A 23,066-nucleotide genomic window follows, 5' to 3' on the forward strand; every position below is an offset into this window, starting at 1 on the left:
GCCTACAGGAGTCTCTATGCTTTTTTCTCAGCAATACAGACCTTAATACAGAAAAGCAGTGGGCATGAATCTGGCTCTCTTCTCTGCCTGCTTTTCAGCTTCGAGGGCTGACAGAGGATGGAGAGAAAACTTAGTACCCTGTGGGAGACAGCTTGAACTTTGGTTTTCTTTCTAAATTCCAGATCTTATCATGTGTTTTCGCAGGTGAGCCCCCAGTGGCTACCAGAAAAAGTTCCTACTGTATAAACTAGACTCAACCTAGCTCTTAGCGACTTTCCCCATCCTTCCTCTTTCCTCCTCTCTCTGACACTTACCCAAGGCAGAGTCCAGCCTCCGGCATTCCTAAATGAACCCACTTCACCTGAATGTATGCTCTTCCCACCGCTTTGCTCAGGCAGTTCTTTCCCCGGCTTGGTGTGACCGCCCCAGCACTACACAAAAATCCATCTTAGATGTCAAAAGTCAATCTCCTTCGTGCAGTTTTCCCAGACTCTCCCGGTATGTCCTCCTATCTCAGTTCTCAGTGTTATGACAGCAGCATGGCCCCGGGGCTGTGAGCATAAGCTCTGCAGCCAGACTGCCTGAGGTTGGATCCCTCCCTGTGGAACCTTGGGAAAATTGCTTCACCTCGCCCTGACTTCATGTCCTCATCTGTGAAATGGGGGTGGTGGCAATGAGTGCTGTTAGGTTATTGGAAGGGTCAAAAAACACAAGCATATAAAGGACTCCATTTAGTGTATTGGGCTGTTATTAATCCTCCCTTGCTTGTCTGCCCTGGTAAAGGGTGTGCTCCTTGAAGCTGAGGACTTTCTCTTGTTTGCCTCTGTACTTCCCATAGTCCTAACAGGGCCAGGTGCCTGGTCGACGCATATTTGTTAAACAAGCAAATGAGTAAATAAATATGTATGTAAATAAAAGAAGATGACAAGCGTTGCAGTGGTCATGTGTGTACCCAGCATCGATCGAGTGATAACATTAGTAATAGAATTGGCTGATGTTTATTGAGTGGTTATTATGTGGCGTGCACTGTTTTAAACACTTTGCCTATTACCTCATTCAATTGTATCAACAACCCTCTGAAGTGGTTACTGTCATTTTCATTGTCATTTTATGGATGAAAAATCTAAGCACCTGGGGAAGTCACTGGTGACTTCCCTGTGACTTCCCTGTGACTATACAGTTAGAATACAGCAGAGCTGGATTCAACCCCAGCCGCCTGGAACCAGCGTGACCACTCCGTTGCACTGCTTCCAGGGAAGGTGGGATGGCAGCGAGTAGCCCAGGGAAGCAAGAGGAGGACCCTGAAACAGCAATCAATGCTAAGAGGCAGGATGGAGTTGGGGAGGCAGGGATTGGACAGGGCTGTGTTTGGAGCAAGCAGATGGGGTTGAAACCTTCACTGCAAATGGTTCTGGAAAATTCCTCACTTTTCTCTGCAAGGCAATCCAGTGTCTGAAAGGAAATGCAACAGAGCAGATGGCCAACAGGCAGCAGGTGTGATCCTACCTGAGGACAGGAAGATGATAAGATGACTCCTTCCTTGTGTTTTGTGTGGTGTTCCTAGTGTCCAGTGGAATGCACGTATTTAATATGTGACAGTTGAACGAATGCATGAGGATTCAGGAATTCTAAGATTCAGCCGCATGCACAGGTCCCCAATTTCCATTGATGTTACTGTAAACCACTTCTCATCTGTATGACAGAAAGCCCAGGTTAGGGCAGAGGGGGCCTTGACCCTCTGAGAAGCTTGGAGATTTTGCTTCTCCAAGAAGTACGTTTCCCATCACCGGCTCATGCAGCAGCCATCCAGCATCCTGCATTTCGGAGCTCCGGCGGGTGGCATTGCTATGAATAATGAGGCCCCTGGATGGTCTCAGTGGTGAGCAAATATTAACACTTTGAATCAATTGCACTGTCTTGATTACTGGGAAAACTGTTCAGAGACCGGCAGAGAGTTATTGCACCACGTAAGAGTCGAGCGTGGGTGACAGAGTGGGCGCAGGCAGCATAAATGAGTTTAAGGCAAAGATGCATTTACACTTGGAAACGGAAATCATATGGTGGGTTTGCTCGTGGAATTGCAAAGTACACCTGGAAGAAGGCCAAGAATAATGCAGATGGGCCACTAGCTGTCTTAGTCGTGCTTTCAGATGTGGCCAACTGTAAAATGGGGGAATTAATAGTAGCTACCTCAAAGGGCGGAAAGGAGAAGTAAATGAGTCAATACAAAGAAAGCACTTCGGTCAGTGCTGAGCATATTGTAAGCGCCCACTGAGCGTTAGCATTAATACGTGCTAGGGACCAGGAATAAAACCAAGAATAAGTGACTGGGTCATATTGTCCTCACAGACTTCACGGCGCATGAACAGCCAGTCACGTAACTGTTGTGCAGTGGGTTAGGAGCCATCATGGCACAAATACACGACATGGGGCAACTTGGAGAAGGGATTTCCTTAAACTGGAATTGGAGGGTCAGGGAAGACCTCCTAGATGAAGTGGCACGATGGAAGAAATAAACAAGCAGGAGGTGGTCAGGTGGAGAATGGGAGAGCAGATGGCCCTAAGCAGAGGGAAAAAGCAGTGCATGCAAAGACCTGGAGGTAAGAAAGAGTGTGTGTTTTGGGATCTCAGAGTTCTGGCTGGCTAGAATATGGAGTTGATGAGGGTATTAGTTTGCTAGTGCTGCTGTAACAAATACGACAAACAGAGTGCCTTCAAACAATGCAAGTGTATTCTCTCACAGTACTGGAGGTTAGAAGTCAAAAGCCAAGGTGTTGGCAAGGCCATGCCCGCTCTGAAGGTTTTAGGGAAGAATCCTTACTTGCTTCTGCCCAGTTTCTGATGGTGGCAGCTCCATCACTTCGGCTTGCAGTTGCCTCACTCCAGTTTCTGCCTCAGTCTTTCCCTGGCTGTCTTTCTTCTGTGTGTGTCTCTGTTTTCTCTTCTTCTAAGGACATCGGTCATTGGATTAGGGCTCACCCTAATCCAGGATGAGCTCATTTTAATTTAACCAATTTTGTTTGCAAGGACCCTATTTGCAAATAAGGTCCCATTCTGAGGTTCTGGGTAGACATGAATTTTGAGGAGATGCTCTTCAACCCAATGCAGTGGGTGTGGCCAAGGGGAGTAGAAATGAAAGAGAGTAAAAAGAAGACAAACTATGAAGGGATTAGTAAACAATAATAATAATAATAATAATAATAATAATAAAGCAACGTCCATGAGCACTTACCATGTACTGAGAACTGTGGTGAGCAGTTTACACACATGAAATGCAGATTCCCTTTGAAGAAGAAAGAATCCCACTGAGTGAGGCCAGAGGGAAAAATCAGAGCTCTGAGTTCCCAAAGTGTATCATCAGTCAGGTCCCCATAGGACACACATGGCATGCTTGGCTTAGGATAATTCACGGAGGGCTTAATGACGGGACTGTTTACGGAGCTATGAACACGGCATTGGGAAACCACAAGAAACAGAGCAGGACCCCAGGCTGTACGTGGGTCTGAAGGATGTAGATGAAGAAGCAGGTTCTGGAACCCAGAGCCAGCACCTTGTGTGAAGAGGGCCACCTTCAGAAGAGCTGTGACCTTTGGTTGCCAGAGGTAGCCAGCCCAAGGTGACACAGAGAGAGGGAGCCAGGAGAACAAATACCTTGATGTGATTCCTTCTCCCCTCTGGTCTCTTGTGGAGACTCCATTGGCCTCTCCGCAACTGGAAGCCAGAGGACAAGAGGACGCTCGGATGTAGTCTACACATATCAGCCTCGTGGGGCACTGAGCTCAGTGCAGAGGACCAGACAGTGCATCCGGAGAGACAGACAGCGTCTTGTACTAGGACACGGATAAAAAGGCCATGCCAGAACACAGGCAGGTTAGACTGTGATGAAAAAAACAGTCTGACCTAACATTAGGGATGAGCGTGGGATCTGCGGTGACGCCAGCTTGCATTCAAATCACTGACTTACCATCTCCGACCAGCTGAGTGACTTTGGGCACTTGCCCCCTGACGGGGTTATGGAGGTGACTGCACACAGCGGGACAACTGAAGCGCCTAACTCAGTGCACGGCGCCTGTAATAAACCCTCAGAAAGCATCACGCCTGTTGGTGTTATTCTGAACAGCCCAGAACAACCGTCTGTAGCAGCGGGGCCTCCCTTGAAGGCCTGTGGCAGGTCACTGTCACCCCATCCAGCACTTACTCCCTCATCCGTACCTGGATCCACTCAACATGTTCTCGTGAGCACCTACTGCGAGCTCATCACTGCTCTAGCGCGTAGTGGCACACAACGCGGACACAATCTTCTGCCCTCTTGGAGCTTACATTTTGATGGGGAACATAGACAATAAGCACAGAAAACCAGGAAAATAGACGGTCAGAAAGTGATCAGTGCTGTGGAGAGAAACAAAGCAGAAAAGGGAGACGTGGGGTACTTGGGGCATTTGGGGCAGGGCTGCACGTTGCCATACAGTGGTAAGAAGGATCATTGAGGAGGTGATGTTTGAGCAAAGGTCTGAATGCAGTGGAGAGAGGAAGTCATTCTGATACCAGAGGGAGCAGGGTTCTCAGAGGAGGAAGGAGAGCTGCAGATGCACTGAGGCTGGAGCTCTGGGGCCTCTGAGAAGCAGCAAGGATGCAGCTAGGTGGGAAGTGAGTGTGAGGGCGTCAGAGAAGTATCCGGAGCCAGAGCTGCAAAGCCCGTGGTCTCTCAAGGACTGTGTTCTACGTGACCCAGCAGTGTGTGCACATCCTTCAATCCTAGGCGTCTCACATTAACACTGTTCCCCCATCTGTAAAATGGGGATAATTAACCCCCATTTTGTTTATCTCTGAGGTGAGTGCAAGGGTCCGGGAGAAAGATGGGTTCTGATGTTGTGTCGAAAATAATTATTAGGCGAGATCATGTTTTTCTTCCTTAGTAATTTCGTTTGAAGCTACCTGCCGCTGAGTAGAAGGGCTTCCCCTGCCCTCAAGAATGTGGCCGTGCTGGACCATTGATTGACAGTGGGTTGTCATCTCTTTTACACAAAAACTCATCTTTTTCCTTTGCCTCTTCTACTCCGGGGCTCGGTTTTGAAAACAGCACTTTCTCCCCACTGCATTCCATGCCCCAAACCTCCTCTGTGGAATTGCACACAAGTAATTCACAGAGGCCTGTTATTTATTCTATATGCAATAAAGACTTTCTGTAAGTTATAGGAAATAAATGTGCTTTTTACCGTCATCCATGGTTCTTATTAAACTGGTCCCCTCAGTAGGGAAATACCTTTGTGGTACCAAGCGGTTTTATGTCCAAACGGCCAAGGAGCTGAGAATGGGTTTTATGTCAAGCGGTAACCAGCGGCCTTGTAGGCAAGCCTTTCTTCATTGCAGTCAGGACATGTGGGTTTCTCAACCCACAGCATGCAAATACTTCTCATTAATGTGGTAGCCTGTGCTTGTAAGTAGAGAAGCTGGTGTCCCCATGCATATCTGCTGGTGGAAACATGAAATCTGAGAGGCGTTAGTGGAATTGAGGCAAGAAACCTGGACCAAGAATGAATGGCATGAGCTTATGAAAAAGGATGGTACAGTGGACAGAACACGGCACTGGCGGAGTCTTTGAGCCATGAGTAATTTTTCTTTTTCTTCTTTATTATAGATACGGGAGCTGCTCTGTTATCTCTCTTGGTAGGGGCATGGAAGGAACAAAGGCAACTGAAATATATTGATAATTATTCTGTGCACCAAGCGCTTATGTAAACCAGGATTTTTGATCTACAAAAAAAAAACCAAAAAAAAACCCTGGTGAAATCAACATTTTAACCCCAATTTTATATATAACGTGAAAGAAGATTTAAGATTAAGAAACTCATAGCTGATGTGATAACCCAGCCAGGGTTGCCACATCCAGTCAGACAGACGAGCTTTTCATTCCAGGAAACTCCGTAAGACTTAATGTCATCGTCTGTAAAGCAGGGAGGATAATGTCACAGCTGTACATTTGTGGTATAACGGGCCAGGAGAGTCCTGGGATAGAGGTCGTGTTTGGCAAGAGAGCCGTGACTTTTGGGTGGAACTTTATTCCTCTTTGCTAAATTCTTTCTTCTCTTTCTTCCCTTCAGTTTTACACACTGAAAGTAATCAGCAGGCAATACTGTGGGACCATGGCCTAGGTGAGATGATGGGAAGTCAGATCGAAGCCTAGGTGTTACCAGTAGAGAGGGTGGGTAACACTATGGGAGTCTCGGACTTTTGTTTAGAATCACAGTATTGGATTAGCTGGCAGAGTGATTTCATAGAGAGGTATTTAAATGTACATATAGAAATGGGTCTTCTTTTCATCACCATTGGGAATGGGAGGAGGAAAGTGAGTGAATATCCGTCGGTACCTACCATGTGGCAGCTACTTGGACATATTATCCTTATCATATTTCCAAGAGAATGTAAGTTCCATGAGGACTGGAATTTTGGTCTGTTTTGTTTACCATGATACCCCAGCACCTAGGTCAATGTGTGCCATGTAGCAGAACATAAGGAGATATTTGGTGAATAGACTGCGGCTATTTACGAACAGCACAGCACCAGGCAAAACCTATCAGCTCCATGCCACTGAGCAACTCGTGAACACAAAGCCACCTTCTCTCCATCACACATTAATCCCCTTCTCTCTATCACACTACCGCACGTCGCATCCCAAAGCCCACCACATTTCACCCTTACTCCTGCTGTAGCCTCCACTTTCTTTTCCACACCATAGCTGAAGCTGTCTTACTATGTCTCCAGAGAGATGTTTTTGAAACTGCAATGTCGCTGTACTGTTTAATATCCACCAATACCTCCTTGCCTTCTCATGGGGGCCTACACCTTTTTAGGCTCACAGGAGCCTGTGGATCTGGCCCACGAATCTCTAGCTCTACTGGTCTCCTCTTTCTATTCTGTAGTGAACTGCTTTTAGGTCCTTAAATGAGCCGTGCTCTCTCTTGCCTCAGGGCCTTTGCACAGACTGTTCTGTCTGCCTAGAACACTGCGCCATCCACTCTCCACACCTCTCCAACAATTCTTTGTTTAGAGGATATTTATTCATTATTAGTTTCTATTTAATATCAGTTCTTCAAGGGCCCTGCTTGAAATCCACCCCATAAGTTTCCCAACTTTATGGGAACCATGACTCCACAGTTCCCTGAATGTCTTTTTTCCAAACATTAATAGTTTAGTTTAGTTCTTTTCCCCACCAGGCTAAAAGCCATATAGAGAAAGAGATAGAATGCATCTCATTTATTGCTGTATATATTGCACCTTGTGCGAAAACTGGCATATGATATGTGCTCAATAAATATTCATTGACTAAATAATCATCATTTTACTACTAAGAGTATCCTGCAAACTAAGAGTCATTTCCGCTTTTCAGATAAGGAAATTGGAGTCCAAAGAGATTAAATTTCAAACTCAAGGTCATATAGCAAATAACATATTTAAGAGTCAAATCTAAGTCTGACTCCAAAATCTGTGCTGTTTTCACTCTTCCAAAATGAATTATTCCAGCAAATCAAATATTCTGCTTACGAGAAGGTCACAACAAATGTCATACGCTTGGTACCAATTTACAAAGCATCACAATCCACCAGAAACAATCAGTTCTTCCATTAATGACTCAAAAGGTCCTGCAGAACCTTTCGGAGTGGCTGCTAAGTGACTGAGCATAGTTATCATTGGAAAGGAGAGTAACACAGTTCAGGTTATGTCTCCTTCTTTTTCTAGATTTGGGATAAACAGTCTTTGACTAGACTTTCAACTCAGAGAAATGATCTAGTTTACTTTCTGCCTGCGACACTGTCAGGAGACGCGTCCATATTTCTCACCTGTATGGGATGGAATGAGGGTCTTTCATTCATTCGTTGGAGCTTACTTTCATTCCATCTCTTACCGCTCTCTGTTTCAGATTTGGACATGTGGTAATGGTTAGCAGGTCACCCAGGCTCAGGACATCATTGCCCCAATCCCACCCACCCTATGACGTGCCACTCATTGGCACAGCCACCAGGGCATCAGCAGCAGGAAAGGCCAGTCTCCCCCCCCCCCCGCCACACTTCATACCACACTGTCCAGCCACAGGCTGCACGTGGCTGTTGAGCACATGCGATGTGGCTAGTGCCACATGTTTGAATGATAATATTTGGTTAAAGAAAATATATTGTTTAAATTAGTTTCACCTGTTTCGTTTTACTCACATACACGTGGCTACTGGAAAACTGAAAATTACATACGTGGGGCTCACATCCACAACCCACATTGTATTCCTATTGGCTAGCACGGCTTAATGTCATCCACAGAATAAGAAACCTGAATTTTCAAAATTACTAAAATTAGAATACAATGGTTTCAGTTTACAAGTGTGTTGCACCAATATCAGAACATGGTAAGAATTAAGAGGGATCTTGGAGTTTATCTAGGACATATGTATTTTGAAGCTAAAGGAACTGAGACCTGGAGAGATGAAGCAACTTTGCCCAAGATCAGTACGTAAACAACAGAATTAGGCTTTGAACCTAGGCTACCAGCACCAAATCAGCTTCCTTCATTCAATGAGTGTCCCACAGAATATAGGACTCGTGGGACTTAGAACATATCTCTGAGAGCCTCCCGTCTCTCTGACCGAGCACCAGTGTCTGGCAGGTGGCAGGAGCACTTTTATTCAGCACCTGCTTGGTCTGAGACACTTTACCATACGGCACGAAGGATACAAATATAAGTAATTCTCAGGCTCTGTTCTCTAGAAATTCACGCTGCTTTAGAGATGATACTGGATGGACGATAGCCAGTTACAATAATAAAACAGAGGTACTGGCAACATGCAGCTGAAAGCTACTATGGAAATATATTCAACTTCACTAGTAATTTAAAAAGTGCAAATAAAAATCATGATATTTCATTGTTTACCTTATTCCTCTTCTTTCTAGTGTCACAGGGATTTAACGTAGTTTGCAGTTGTATTAGGAAAAAAAACAATAGAAAAGAGAATCAATAGAAAAAATATATGGAAAAGCAAAACAGTATTCTTTCTGTGAACATGTCCTGTGGGGCGTGATGAGGCTTCAGCCTGAATAAGTGGCTTGGTTATATGAATATTTCAAGCACCATGGTGTCCAGGACCCTAGTTTCGTTAACTTTAGAAAAAAAAGTTAGTTATATGCCATTGGATATTTAATATGCACCAGGCAAAACATCTGTCTTTATTGACTTTAAGAAAATCCAGAATTGCCTGGCTTTACTTCAGTATAAAAAGGAGAAAGTTCCTTTGGAGAAGAAACCAAGTCTTATCCTCACCCCAATGCCTTCTACAAGACCTCACACATTCTGAAGACTCAACTCAATAAAGCTTTGCTGAATACAGGAAGGGACCCACATTACTCTGTGTCACGTATGGGCCCGGGCACTTTCAACCTTCTTTATATATAGATGAACTCATTGAATAATCTCAAATTTGAATTTGAGTCTCCATTCACAGATAAGAAACAGAAGCTCTAAAAGGTTAAGCAGTGTGACCCAAATGTGTCGCTACCAGGGATCGGAGCTGGGATTTGAACTGAGAATGTATCTGGTTCTAAAACTTGTATCATTATGTCATGTGAAGTCATTGAAAAATAAAGAAAAAAAGTGAAAGAATGAAGGGGAAACAAAAGAGAAAAGGGGGACAAAAAATGTAAGAGAGAGATAGAGAGAACAAAGATGGGAGGGAAGGGAAGGGGTGAGTGAGTATGAATTAAAAGTCTTTTAGCACATAGTCTAAGAAGAAAGACAAAGAGAAGGGTCAGAGTTTCCCCGGAAAAAAGCTATTCCTGGAAATTTAGAGAGAAATGTTCTAAGATGACAGGTTAGCAATGCAGCTACTGTTGAAGGCTTTGCTGTCTGAAGTTCCCCTAGGACGGTCGCCTCTCTTGCCACCTCATTATGGCAGAAACAATCTGCATGGTCAGTAATGAGGGAATCTTAATGCCTGCAGTCTCAGGGTGGGTAATGGCCTTACCAGCCTGTCTCAGGTCACAGGTTCAGGCCTGGATGCTGTGGCAGGAGCTGTGCAGAGCTGCCACCTGTCCCCCTGGCCAGACAGGCCATTAGCCCTTACCCCTTCAGCAGGGCAGTAATGAGAAGGTGAGCCCCACATCGCAACCCCCTGCCAGCAGATCATTGGGGTGGGGCTGTGACCTCCCCTATAGCAAGCACGCCCTGCTGTTGACGCTGAGCAGCTAGCTCTCACTACAGGGCTCTGGGTCTGCCTCTAGGATAGCTTTTGTCAGGATTCTGGCTCCTCCCAAACGCAGCTCTTAACAAAAGTGCATGGAAATTATTAGGGAGCCAGATAGCTCTGGCTTTCACTTTACATTTGTAACATTCTTTACAGTTTCCAATTGTATGTTTCTATGAGCCCCTTCTATAGAGTGGAAAAAGCAAAGACATTGGAGTTGGAGTTTTAATCCTAGTATCTTTCTCTCTATATTAGCAATGTGACCTTCGAACCTCAGTTTCCTCACACGTCTCGAGAAATAATAGTACCAGCCTCATAGGTTTGTTTAGAATATTGTTATTTTTTGGTATTCATAATAATAGCTAACATTGTGTCCTCTGTGCTGGGTTCTGTGCCAGTGGCTTTACACATATTATTGACAATCTTCACAATTCTATATGTAGATATCACTCTTATTCCTAACTCACAGAAGTGGAAACTGGGGCTGAGACTGAGTTAGTACATGCCAGAACTGGGACCTGAAGCCTGCTTTCTTCTGACAAGGTTTGTAACCACAATGCCTTACTGAAATTTTGAATTAAAACATCAGGAGCAAGAGCCTGACAGAGAGTATATTGTCAATAATATTTGTTATTTTCTCAGCTCTTTTTTTCTTTGATTAATGTATCAGTTAGAATACAGTCAGAAAATAGAAATCTTTCTAGGTATTTCAAACAGAGGGAATTTAATATGGGAGTTGGTTGCATGGGTGATGGAGGAGCTGAGAACCCAAAGGAGAACACTGAAGCAAAACAGAGATCAGTAATGGGAGAAAGCCACTGTATCCTTTAGGCTAGAGAAACAGAGGGAGAAAGTGGTGCCATCGAATCCTAAAGACTAAGGTCACCTTCAGAATCTAGAGCTGCAGAGGAACCACAGAGAAAAGCTACCCCTCCTGGAGATGTGATCCAAGCCAGAAGCATTGGGGGTAGGAATACCCTGACCTCTTTCCTCCTTCTATCCTCCAATCATCTCACAGTGCCTCAAATTGCTCATCCATACTCAGAAAATCTAGAGCAAGAGAGCTTGGGAAATGTCATTTCCTACGAGTCTGATGAAGGAGGACAGAAAACAGGTCTAAAATCAAATAGGCAGGTGCCTGGTACATCTAACAACCTATGAAATAGGTAGGTTGAGTTTATTCTCTCTGTTTGACTCTGCCAAATATTCAGTCCATGACACAATAGCGATCCCATTTTACAGATAAGACAAGTAAAGGCCAGACATTCAATACTACCAGAGCTCCAATGAGGGAATGATTAATTCTATGGGATTCAAGGCAAGCTTCAGAATGAGAGGGGCTTTGAAGATGTCATGGTTTCTGGACAAGTAGGGTTTTGTCAGATGGCTCAGCTTAGAAAGGTACTTGAAGTAGTGGGAACAAGGGAAGTAAATATACGGATCCATAAGTTGAAGGGTCGGGGCTGTACAGTCTCTGAATTTCCTGCCAATGCCAACTATTTTTTTGTTTGTTTTAACCTTGAAATTCTATTGGGTATGGAAGAGATACGTAGTCCATGTTGTTTTCATAGTACCTTAAGGGAGCCACTTTCTAATACTGAATTACATTCCTAGATTCCTGTTTACATTGACTCCATGGTATTTCTCCGATGGAGAAATCGATTCATTGATGAGGAAAATGTTGCCAACAAGATCTGCCCAAAAGGGATAGAGAACTTTGGCTCCTCACTGGCCTTCTTATTGCTGTTATGTTATCAGTTGGGAAACAGCAACAGAACAAGCATACATTAATGTTTGTGTGATCCATTCCTTCTAAAATGTGTTGTCAGGACATTTGATCTGTACATATGTCCATTATACACTCCTTTGTACTGAGTCTGATGGATACACTTAGCTACTGAGGTCACACAGCACATTTCAGCTGTCATCATGCAACACCCTCCCACTTAGCGTGCTTCCTTCTAGTTTCTCCTGGCTCCAATCTTCACCCCATTCCCTGGTGGATGGAGTGCTCATTTTGAAATGCAAATCTGATTATAATAAAGCCTTCAGTGACACCCCAGGCCTTCAAGATAAATCTAAGCTCCTTAGAATATCTTGGCTTTCTCTTAAGTCTCTGAATTCTCTGTCCTTGAACTCTGAGTTTCAGGTATATGGAATTACTGACCATACTATTTCATGCTTCCTGGTGAACGGACTTTGCACATGCTCTGCCCACTGGAATAGCCTTTCCCAGCTTCTGTCGCTGGCAATGTCTGTTGCTTCCAAGGGGATTTCCCCCTGCCCCCTCCCTCCTCCTTTCTGGGTGTGTTTTCAGTGTGCCATGTATGCCTTGCCAACACAGAACTACCACTCAGTATTGGTAGTTGGGGTGCACACAACCTCCTTCAAGGCCAACACATAGTAGAAGCTGGTCAATGGTATGGAGGGGGAGGGGGTTACTCTTGCTGTGTTTTATTCATTCTACTTTCCTAGTACCTAACGCATTATCTGGCACATAGTTGGTACCAGATAAATGTTTGTTCAATGTTTGAAGAATTGGAGACTTAAAAACAAAACATTTGAAAAGCCTCCATTTATTAAATATGGCATTGTTAAAAGACTGTCCTTAATTCAGGCCTGCCTCAGCACCTCCAGGTAGGAGCATGCTTCCGAGGTAGTTGGTAGGAAGTACAATTGTGCTGTAGTCAGAGGGACATTACAGAAGCCAGCTTCTTCTTATGCGTGGCCCTGTACTTTTATTTTGCTCCCTTTCCTCAGCCCTGTCGCCAGCTATGACAGGCCCCCAGGTTAAGAAGCAAACCCTCTTCTTGGGGCAGAGCTGACCTGACTTGTGACAGAAAATAAGGAAGAGCTTGGCAGATGCTGCTGCATATTTGTGTCTTCTAATTTATCAGCCACCCAAAGGCCCCACCATGTGGGCATTGAAAGCCCCAGCTGGGAGACTGGTAGGGGGCCCAAACCCCTTCATTGGCAGCGGTACCTGACGGCACACCCAGCAGTCCCACCTCAGTTCTATGTTGTTCCTCTGTCTATTTTGGAATGGCTCACTGATCAGGGCACTCGTTCCCTACCAGCCCTGACGCAGCCTTCAAACCCTGTATCCTAGAGCACACTGGGACGCCAGCAGCAGTCCCAGCACACTAGGGGAAATCTTAGTTGCTAGTCCCAGGGAGTTGCCAGGAAGTCCCTTCTTTGTGAGCAGTGTGAGGTCGTGTTTAGGCGTCTGTGTTCTGCTGCCAAACTTCCTGGACTGGAATCCACGCTCTGTGCTCCATCATTTGTTAGCTGTGTGACCTTGGGCAGGTTACTTCACGCCTCAGGTTGTGCATCTGTTACCTGGGGATGATGATATGAATAGCCTGAGTGTTGGGGATTTAAATGGGTGTACACAGGCGTTATGCTGTATAGAGCTCTGCCTGAGCTGTAATAAGCCTGATGTAAGTATGGCTCTTACTAGTCGTTCCACAAACATAGGCAGAAAGCCCGCTATACGACAAGTGTTGTTCTAAATGCTGTGTAGGAAAACAGATGAAAACACGGACTTCTGTCCTCAATAATCTCAGCCTGCTAGCAACCAGAAACACGTGAGCAAATCGTCGCAGTGGAGTCTGATGACTCTGAAATACAGGCTTGCACAGGATTCCGTGAGGGCTCAGAGCATCTGCACAGGACAATGAGGGAGGATGTTCAAGTCTTCTCGGAGGAGAAGGCACTGGAGCCGACTGAGAATTTGGAGTGGGAATTTGGCAGAAGGTCCAGGAGAACAGAATACTCCAAATGGGTAGTGAAGCATGTGCAAAGATTCAGCACTAGGGCCCAGTGTGGCTTGTTTGGGGAACCGGAATGCGTCTAGTACCTCGGTGTGACAAAGCAGGAACAGGTGAGACGGGCAGTCAGGCAAGGTCCGCTCCTTGCGCCCCAGATACAATTCTTAGAAGCTGGGACACAGGTTCTGTGGATAATGAGGACTCCCCGAGAGTTGTGAGATTTTGTGAAAGAAGAGAGAATTGAGATGGATGTTTCTGGTTGCACTTTGAGCTACTGTGTTTATTTTTAAGGGGAAAATAAATGAATAGATCAACAATGAAACTTTCATGAGCTTGCTATTAGACCTGTTTCAATACATTCAAATAGAATAGTGGTTCATGAGCTAATTCTATTTGGGCATGTTGTGTATTTTTAACACCATGATTCTTCTGACCAAGTTTCTCAATCTAATGGAAACTCATTTAGCGTGAAGGTTCTGTACCAATTACATAGTTTTATAAGGTCAAAATAAAAGTTGGGAGTCATTGTATCTTCCTCTGTACTGGTAGAAATTACAGAATCAAGCTGCTTTAATGAGAAAAAGCACCGAGAAGGTGAAAGTGAAAATAGAAGTGTCAGCACCATCAGAGAATTCTCTGCGTTCGGATGCGAGAAGATGAGGCCAGGGCTGGGCTGTGAAGTCCTTTGTCAACACGGCCACTCTCCCCGAACAAGTTGCCAGGGCTTCAAGTGGAACAGACTTGAAACACAATGTCCTTCCACCCTTATTAAGATTTAATCCTGCTTTCAACAGGATTGCAATGTTATTAAATTAGATTTTTTTTTCTTCTTCTTCCTTAAAAAGAGATTTAACTTTTGCTTTCCTGACATCATAATCAACATAGAACAGATTCAAAGGGGAAATTGTGCGACCATTGGTAATATGGACCTACGCTTCACATGTAGCATGTGAAGTTATTAAAATGGAAATTAATTCTCCTTATTACAATCATGCCCTATCAATTAATTTGGTTGGAGGTGCTTATGAATATGCAATCATTCCTCCCAGCTGCCTGACCCTTATTCTATGTGTGTGGAAGCATTGGCAAAGCAATGCTTTACCAATCTAAAGTATTTTCGATTCTGTGGCTAATTTGGCCAGCAGTGTTCTTCTTAGCTCCCTAATCATACTGATAACGGTGATAACTAATAGTTATTGAATTCTCTCTAAGTGCAGAGCACTGTTCAAAGCACTTTACATTGCTTGCCTCATTCAATCCTCACACTACATTATTGAGATGGGTATTTTTATTATCCCTATTTGAAGAAGAGGCCCACAAAGATAAAAGCAGCTTCTCCGGTCCCCCAGGCATTATGACTCCCAAACTGGAGCTCTTTACTACTGTGCTACCCTGCCTCTGGCAAGTTCCAGGGAAGAGACTTAGACACCACACTCTTGTAGGCTGTGGAAGGGTGTGGGGAAACTGGGATGGGATAGAGGGGGCTCTGAGTAGGGGAGTGTGTTTCATAGTATCGGTTTTATTATTATTTTATGGCAAAGCCAGCAGATCAGGAGGAGACTGCTATTAGTAGTTTGTTACAGATCCCAAGAAGTGGGAACATATGGGAAGCCCAGACTTGGTCAGAAGGGAGGGAGTTGGGGTGGGGAGAAGCCGTTGGCAAGAGCGTTTATGGTGGTTTCAGTGGGAAGGAAGGAGAGGCTTAGGATCAGCTTCTTTGAATAATTTCAGCAAGTTCTGGGGCATAGGGCTGTCCTTAGTTGTCTGGTACCTGGCCCTGGGGTGACTAAAGCAGGCAGATAGTGGCCTGGAGTGTAAGAGGTTGGAGGCATGTGATTGGCTGCGAGGGGCGGTCCTGGCAGGATCAAGACCCCAGATATGAAAGCATTAGAAATACCGAAAATAAAAGGACATGGTTAATAGAGCCAGGGCTCAGTGAGGGGAAGGTGGGAGGTCCCCCACCCCCGAGGGTGCCCAGGCTGGGAAGGAGGTAGGTAAGGCAGAGAGACAGGACTGCCAGTAAGAAAGGCCTGAACAAAACAATAGTGTCTGCGAGGCAAGGCCAGGGCAGGGAATCGGAGACACTGAAATTAAGCTTCAAAGTATCTTTTTCGTCTTCTGATGTTATCTGTGATACATATTTAACTTCACACATATTCAGGCATATTTCCTTTTTGGGAGTGGAGACTCTGTCTCGATCATGCTTGCACATCCTACAGATCCTGATGTAAGCCTTGCTGTCACAGAATAGGAAGGCCCTGGTTCATGCCCCTCTGTAAATCCTGCTGCCTCAATAACACACCATCCAGCTGTCTTTCTTCAGGTGCTGATTGCACGCTGCAGTTTTGATAAGAGGGAGCCTATTCACCTCCGCCAGTCAGAGGAAAGCCAGCTGAAGGTTATGGTCATGGCTTCAGTTTTCATTGCTGCTGGATTCACATGGGGGAGGAGGGCCAGCAGCTGGAGAACACCAGATCATCTTTTGGACAAAAAGACAAAAGCAAGGACCAGAAGGACTTGAATCAGCTGTCAAGCATGTCATCAAAGTTCTTCTTTGGGATGGGAAGAAACAATTCCTGGGCTAAGTGCTCCTAGAACAACTGTAGTCTAGAAACATTCGATCCTGTTCTCTGTTTATTTTCCGTTTGATTTTCCCATTCTTACTGTGGGATGGGGCAGACTAGAACGAGAACCATGTCCCTAACACTTAAGGTGGAGAAACTCTTGTATTAGTTTTCTACTATCGCATAGCAATGACTCCAAAACTTAGGGGCTTCGTTTAACAACACTTACTATTTCACAATTTCCATAGATCAGGAATCTGAGGGCAGCTTAGCTAGGTTCTCTGGGTTTTGGCTCAGGCTGCTCTATTATTCAGGGCTGTCGTCATCCCAAGGTTTGACAGGGGCAGGATCCATTTTCAAGATTCCTCTGTGGTTATTGGCAGGATTCAGTCCCTGGCAGGCAATGGGGCGGTGGGCTCCGTTCCTCGGGCTGTTGGCTAAGAGGCTGGTCCCCGTTCCTTACCACATGGGCATCTCCATAGGGCAGCTCACAGATATGTTAGATGGCTTCATCAGAACTAACAGGCAAGAGATATAGAGAGAGTGAGTGACTGCCAGCCAGACCGAAGTCACAGTCTTTTGGAATTGAATCTCCAGCACAATATTCTCTCACCTTGGCTGTACTTGTTTGTTACAAGCAACTTAGTAGACCCAGGCTACACGCAAGGGTAGGAAATTACACAGGGGCACGAACACCAGGAGGCAGAGATTGGGGTGACCATCTAAGAATTTCAACTATCACTACTCCTTCCAGCAATTTTAGGGTCCTCACATGTCACTCCATCCTTAGACATCACACCACCATGCATTGGTTATAATGAAGGGTACTATGTGTCCCAGTTTGCCTGGAGTAGGCCCAAGTTAAGTGATTAAGGGGAAAAAAAGTCACTCTAAATGTAAAATAACAATGCCTTGAATATAAAAAAAAAAGACAGTAGAAATTTTCTTCATTTTCATAAGATAGCAATGGTTTGCATAAGAAAATTAAACTTTGTCATCTTCATTTATTCAACAAATATTTATAGCATGCTTTCTAGATGCTGTGGCTACAAAGTGGCATAAAAACCCTGTCACTGTCCATAAAGAAGTCAGAAGGGAACATAAACCTTAGCAGTGCTGTGTAAGAATTCTTGTGAGAGGCAGCCCAAGGTGTCGTGGAATTAGAGATGGTTATCCTTGGATTGTTCTGAAGGATGAATAGGAGTTAGTTGGATGAAGAGATTTTCCAACAGGTTTCTAACAGGAAACAAGGGGTACCTTCAAAACAGGATCATCGGAGGAGGATTTCTTTCCAAAGATGAGGATATAAGAAAACCAGAAGGAATAGTGTTGTTGTTTGGTGCTCAGCTGGTACCATGCAGGCGCCAGGAGGTGAGAGTAGGCTGCAGTTACCTGAATCTGGAAAGGGAACGTCCTGTAGCATTGGTTTCCATGTGAGAGGAGACTCTTCCACAGAGGGATATAGCCAGCTAGTCAACCTTGTAGGGAAGAGCCAATGGAATACATACTTTGACCTCACGTCCCTCTTTCCCTGTCATTCCCGGCCAAACTCAGATGGAAACTAGAGGACCTGGAACCCTCTTTGTGGCTCAGGCAGAGGAACCTGCAGGGGCGCAGAGAAGATTGGAAAGGTTAAAGGTGGTTTGGAATGACAACTAGAAGCTATCTGATACAACGGGGTCAGCCAAACCCTTTGTCCCGACAAAGGGACAATAGTAAATTGAGGGAGATATGAAATGATCTGATGAGACTGACAAATGTGACCTGGAACAAGAGGAAAGGAGGAGCTGAAGCCAGGGCAGCAAGGGTTCAGATAGCAGAAGCCTCCCTGGGACTTCTGCAACATTGCCCTGGCACTGCCAGGCCATGCCCAACCTGTGTTCTGTTGGTACCTCTGTAATATAGATCCAGTCACACCAACCCCAGCCAAGCTGCACAAAAGAGCTTGAATTACACCCTGAAGGTGGAAAAATAATTTTTAGCAGGGCACATGCGTGATCTTTGCATTGTGGACAGGTGGCTGAGGGGTGAAGGATGGATAGATGGGCCTGGTTCAAATTCCAGCTCTGCCCTTACTGACTTAGGACTTTCCACAAGTCCTTAAACCTCTTTGGATCCTAGTTTTCTCGTTTGTAAACATGGCTGGCAACCCCTGCTGTCTGAACATGAGGATTAGATGAGATAGACATTTTACAAAATAAAACACGATCGACGTAAGTTACTAGTACACAGTTCAACAGTTGCTTTTAGTAGGGAATAGGAGTGAGAAGGGAATTATATCCTCGTCCCCCACCCCCCACCCCATACAAACGCACAGATACATGCCAGGCATTGTACTTGAACATTTTACATGTAGTATTCCATTCATTCCATGCAATAGCCCCTGAGATAGCTATTACCTCATTTTACAGAAGAGGAAACAGAAGCCTATTTTGATTACCAGTTATGTGCCATGCACTGTGCATGGAAGATACGAAGGCAAGTAAGAAATAGTCCTGGTCTTTAGGAGATCATAATTATGGATGCTTCGGTCATTTAGATCAGTGCTTCTCACGTTATAATGTGCACACAAATCACCCACTTGGCATCTTGTTAAAATGCACATTCTGACTCCGTGGTACTGGAGTTGGGCAAGCGATTCTGTGTTCCTAACATGCTCTTAGAATATCCAGAATATGTTGATGGTGTTGGTCCGTGGACCATACTTTAAGAAGCAGAGTTTAGAGGGTCAGATTCAGCATGTTTATGCACGTGCGTGGGCCTGCACACACAGACACACATGTTTTTATCAGTACTTGCAGCCGTGATAAATTGAAGCAGAGGAAATATGTTTTACAGCAATTCCAGCTTTAGGAAATGGGAACATAGAAGGGAACAACCATGTGCCCTAATATTGTCTGAATAGCAGCCACTAAGGGCAGGCATTCTGCTCTAGAATCTAAACCTCCCCTTGTTTGGGCTGAGCAGAATATTGTTTTTCTGCCCCTTGGATATATCCATTATGAGCTTTGATCAAAGCAAACCTTTCCCTTTGAGGCTTAGGGCACATGTTAATGGCTTTGTTACTGGCATGTATCTGCATATATTTGCAAAGCAATTCAGCTACTTCCGAGGGGGGAGGAGGGATAGGGGCTAGTGCTTGAGCCTAGGGTGTAAGATCTCTCTAAAGCTTGGTCCTCAGCATCTCATTATAAAGGAAATCCAGCCGCAGAGAGGTAGAGCAGTCCTGGTGATTGAAGAAACTGAGAGTCGAGATTCCAGCTGCTTAGCTGGTTGAATATTCCCAGATTTTTACTGGAGATGTTTTTCCACAGGGAGTTTTGTCACTTCAAGTCCTGCTTCCCCCTCTTCCCATCCATTTTACCCACTGCTGCCCAAGTCCCTGTAAAAGTACTTCTCTGAACAGGTCACTCTCGCACTCAAAAGACTTCCCAGTGTTCTCCTGTATACTATATATCTATGGGAGAAAGCGAATCTTTAACAGGACATTCAAAAGCCTCCCCACCTAACCAGGTCCCAGTATGGCATCAGCTCCCCTCCCCTGCCTCCTCAGATATCCATGCTTTAGCCAAACTAAAGCATTGTTTTGTTTTCTTTAAGCCTTATAAGTGTCCACCTTTGAGAGTTTGGCTTGTGTCCTTACTTCAGTGAGATGCCTTCTCCTCACCTTCACTAATGTCCAAATTCTCTCCACCTTTCAAAATCCAGCTCAAACCCTACTCCCTCCAGAGAACCTTCTCAGAACTTCCTACCTGGAGAAATTCTTTCCTCTTCTGAACTCCCTAAACATTTTATTCATAACTTTCTCATTGCATGAAGTTCTTTATGTATTAGGATTATCATGGGCCATTGCAGGTGTCCATGCCTAGTCATACATTCATTCACACACACACACACACACACACACACACACACACACACACACACACGGTGTGACAATTAAGTCTGCGAACTCATCCTAGAAAAAGTGCTTATATGCCTCATTGCTGAATATCACTACGGTCACCTTTGAAGTACTCCCCTTGGGAAGCTATGCACCGATGCCAGTGCCTAGTCCATCGTTCAAAGCAATTTTGGAACTCTTTTTCTGGAATAGCCATCAGAGCTGTCTTCCTACTACCCTTGATGTCCTGAATGTCATCAAAATGCCTTTCATTCAGTATTTCCTTTATCTTTGGGTAAAGAAAGAAGTCATTGGGTGCCAGATCAGGTGAGTAGGGAGGGTGTTCCAATACAGTTATTTGTTTACAGGCTAAAGACTCCCTCATAGACATTGCTGTATGAGCAGGTGCATTGTCATGATGCAAGAGCCATGAATTGTTGATGAAAAGTTCAGGTCGTCTAACTTTTTCACATAGACTTTTCAGCACTTCCAAGTAGTAAACTTGGTTAACTGTCCAGATGGTACAAATTCGTAATGAATAATCCCTCTGATATCAAAAAAGGTTAGCAACATCGTTGCGATAAGTTTGTGAAATTAATTGTCCCACCTCGTATACGCAATGGGACAATTAATTTTCCGAACTTGTTACTCATCTGCTTCATAAAACTTTGAATGAGTGTATGAATGAATGAAAGATGAGGCTGATGGCATCTGAACTGTGATTTCATGGCAGCATATTTTCCAGTGTGTTTGCTCGTTCTCTATATATTTATTGAGTCCTGCTCTGTTGCAGGCACCAAGTTCTCACAGTACAAAGGTGAGCGAGCGGAGTCCTGGCCCCACAGGGGCTGTTCTGCGGATAGGGCCATCTCATGTTCTTTGTTTAATTAAGTTGGCTACACTCCAACTAGTTGCTTAATAATAAATGATTTGAAAAATCTGAAAACATCTGATATTTTTACAGATCAGTGACCTGTTAGATGAACAGGCTAAATCTTGTTTAATCTATGCTTCTGTTCATCAAAGCAGTCTTTTGGTGTAGAGTGTGGCAGCAAATTGGATTGTACTTTCATTGTGCTATTTGTCTCCTCATCTTAAAAAAGACACTACTGTATATTTATTGTAAACACCTTTTTTTATTTATAGAATAAAAAAATTAATAAAAATCACCCATAAATTTCACAAAAAAGAAATCAATGATATGTTAACAATGATTGTTAACTTATCTGCTTTCAATTTTTTATTTCTGTTTTTAGGAATATGCACACACAAACACAATTCAAACCATACTTGTCGTATTCTGCTTTTACTTTTTTTTACTTAATATTGCACTTTGAGTATTTTTCCATATTAAAAATTCTTAAAAATAATTTTAATTACCTTTAGTATTTTAATGTATGGGTATATCATCATTTAAACCAATTCTCCATTATTTATAAAAGCTAAAAAGTAGAGACAGCTATACTACACATCAAGGTGTATACATCCACGAATATTTTTATGCATTAGTATTTTTCCTGATCTGTTCATTTTGTTAGCATTCTTGAAGTCGAATTAGTGAGTTAAAAAGTATGAATGTTTTTAAGTCATTTCTTTCCCTCTTTACTGATTTTTCTTTTTTTTTTTTTTCCTCAGAGATGGTTAATTCTTCCAATCTCATTTGGTTGAGTCTGGCTTCAATTATTAAATACCCTTTTGTAATTAACAGCGAGCCTGTGGGCTGTAAGCCCCTCTCCCTCCTTAAGGCACGTTAAGGCACATCGAGTAGTTTCAAGATTGTTTTTGAGACAATACCTCCATTCATCATTATCTATGCCGCTGGCTAACGGTGAGGGTGTTGCTTTTTGTGTGGCCCTGGGTGGTGAATAATTGTAACAGAAATTGTAAATGGACTTGACATCACAAACACTGTTTTTAGTGTATACAACCTACATTTTGATCTTTTAACTAAAATATACCGGAAGTACTTCTCTTGCTTTCAGAACCCTAAAAGAGTAATCCCACCGAGGGTGAGATTGAATGAGTGAGTGAGCTTGAATCACCAGCTTCTCGTTGCTTGCTGGGATAAGGGCTGCCCAGCCATGGGCCTCCCAAGCTTCTGGTTCTCAGCTTGGTCCAGTATTCATGCAGATTTATAGAACAGAACTACTGCAAATAATGAGAATTGATTATTTTATGAGGTTGCTGTGTGTTTAAAGTAAGGCTGTGTGTAAAACACCTAGTTTGCTGATAGTTGTATCACTTTTCATCACACAATGATCCTGTGAAGGAAGCATTATTGTGATTGTTACCATTTTAGAGATCCGGAGCAGTTAAATAAACTGCTGAAAGTCACAGAACTTGGAAGAGGAGCAGAGATAGTAATTCAGCTCTTTCTGATTCCAGAGTCCCCATTCTCAATCTTGACGTCAGAGAGTCCCAACCTCTGGGAATTTTACGGCCTGGTAAAACAACCACCAACAACAAAAAAGTGGAGAAGGCATCTACTTTTATTTATCCAGGTAAGGACATTAAAGAAAAAAGTTGGCAATGCCTAGTATCCTTATTTTATCAAGAAAGGTAATCTTAATATCATAAAGGTGTAAAGAACGTAACCTCAGATTGAAAAAAATTCAATCCATCCGACT

The 23,066-nt window shown here is 43.9% G+C and overlaps 1 protein-coding gene across 4 annotated transcripts in view; it reads left to right on the forward strand.

The window, feature by feature from the left end:
• The window catches only part of DAB1 (DAB adaptor protein 1), a 1,094,927-nt gene that overhangs the window by 161,411 nt on the left and 910,450 nt on the right, over positions 1–23,066 (forward strand). For all 4 annotated transcript variants that reach the window (XM_081055475.1, XM_081055476.1, XM_081055478.1 and 1 more), the window contains exon 2: positions 22,825–22,940. The gene's annotated coding sequence lies outside the window, so the exon portion shown is untranslated. The remainder of the gene's footprint in view (positions 1–22,824; positions 22,941–23,066) is intronic.

This window comes from Rhinolophus hipposideros (genome assembly GCF_964194185.1).
Source record: "Rhinolophus hipposideros genome assembly, chromosome: 8".
In the NCBI taxonomy this organism is placed as follows: Eukaryota; Metazoa; Chordata; class Mammalia; order Chiroptera; family Rhinolophidae; genus Rhinolophus; species Rhinolophus hipposideros.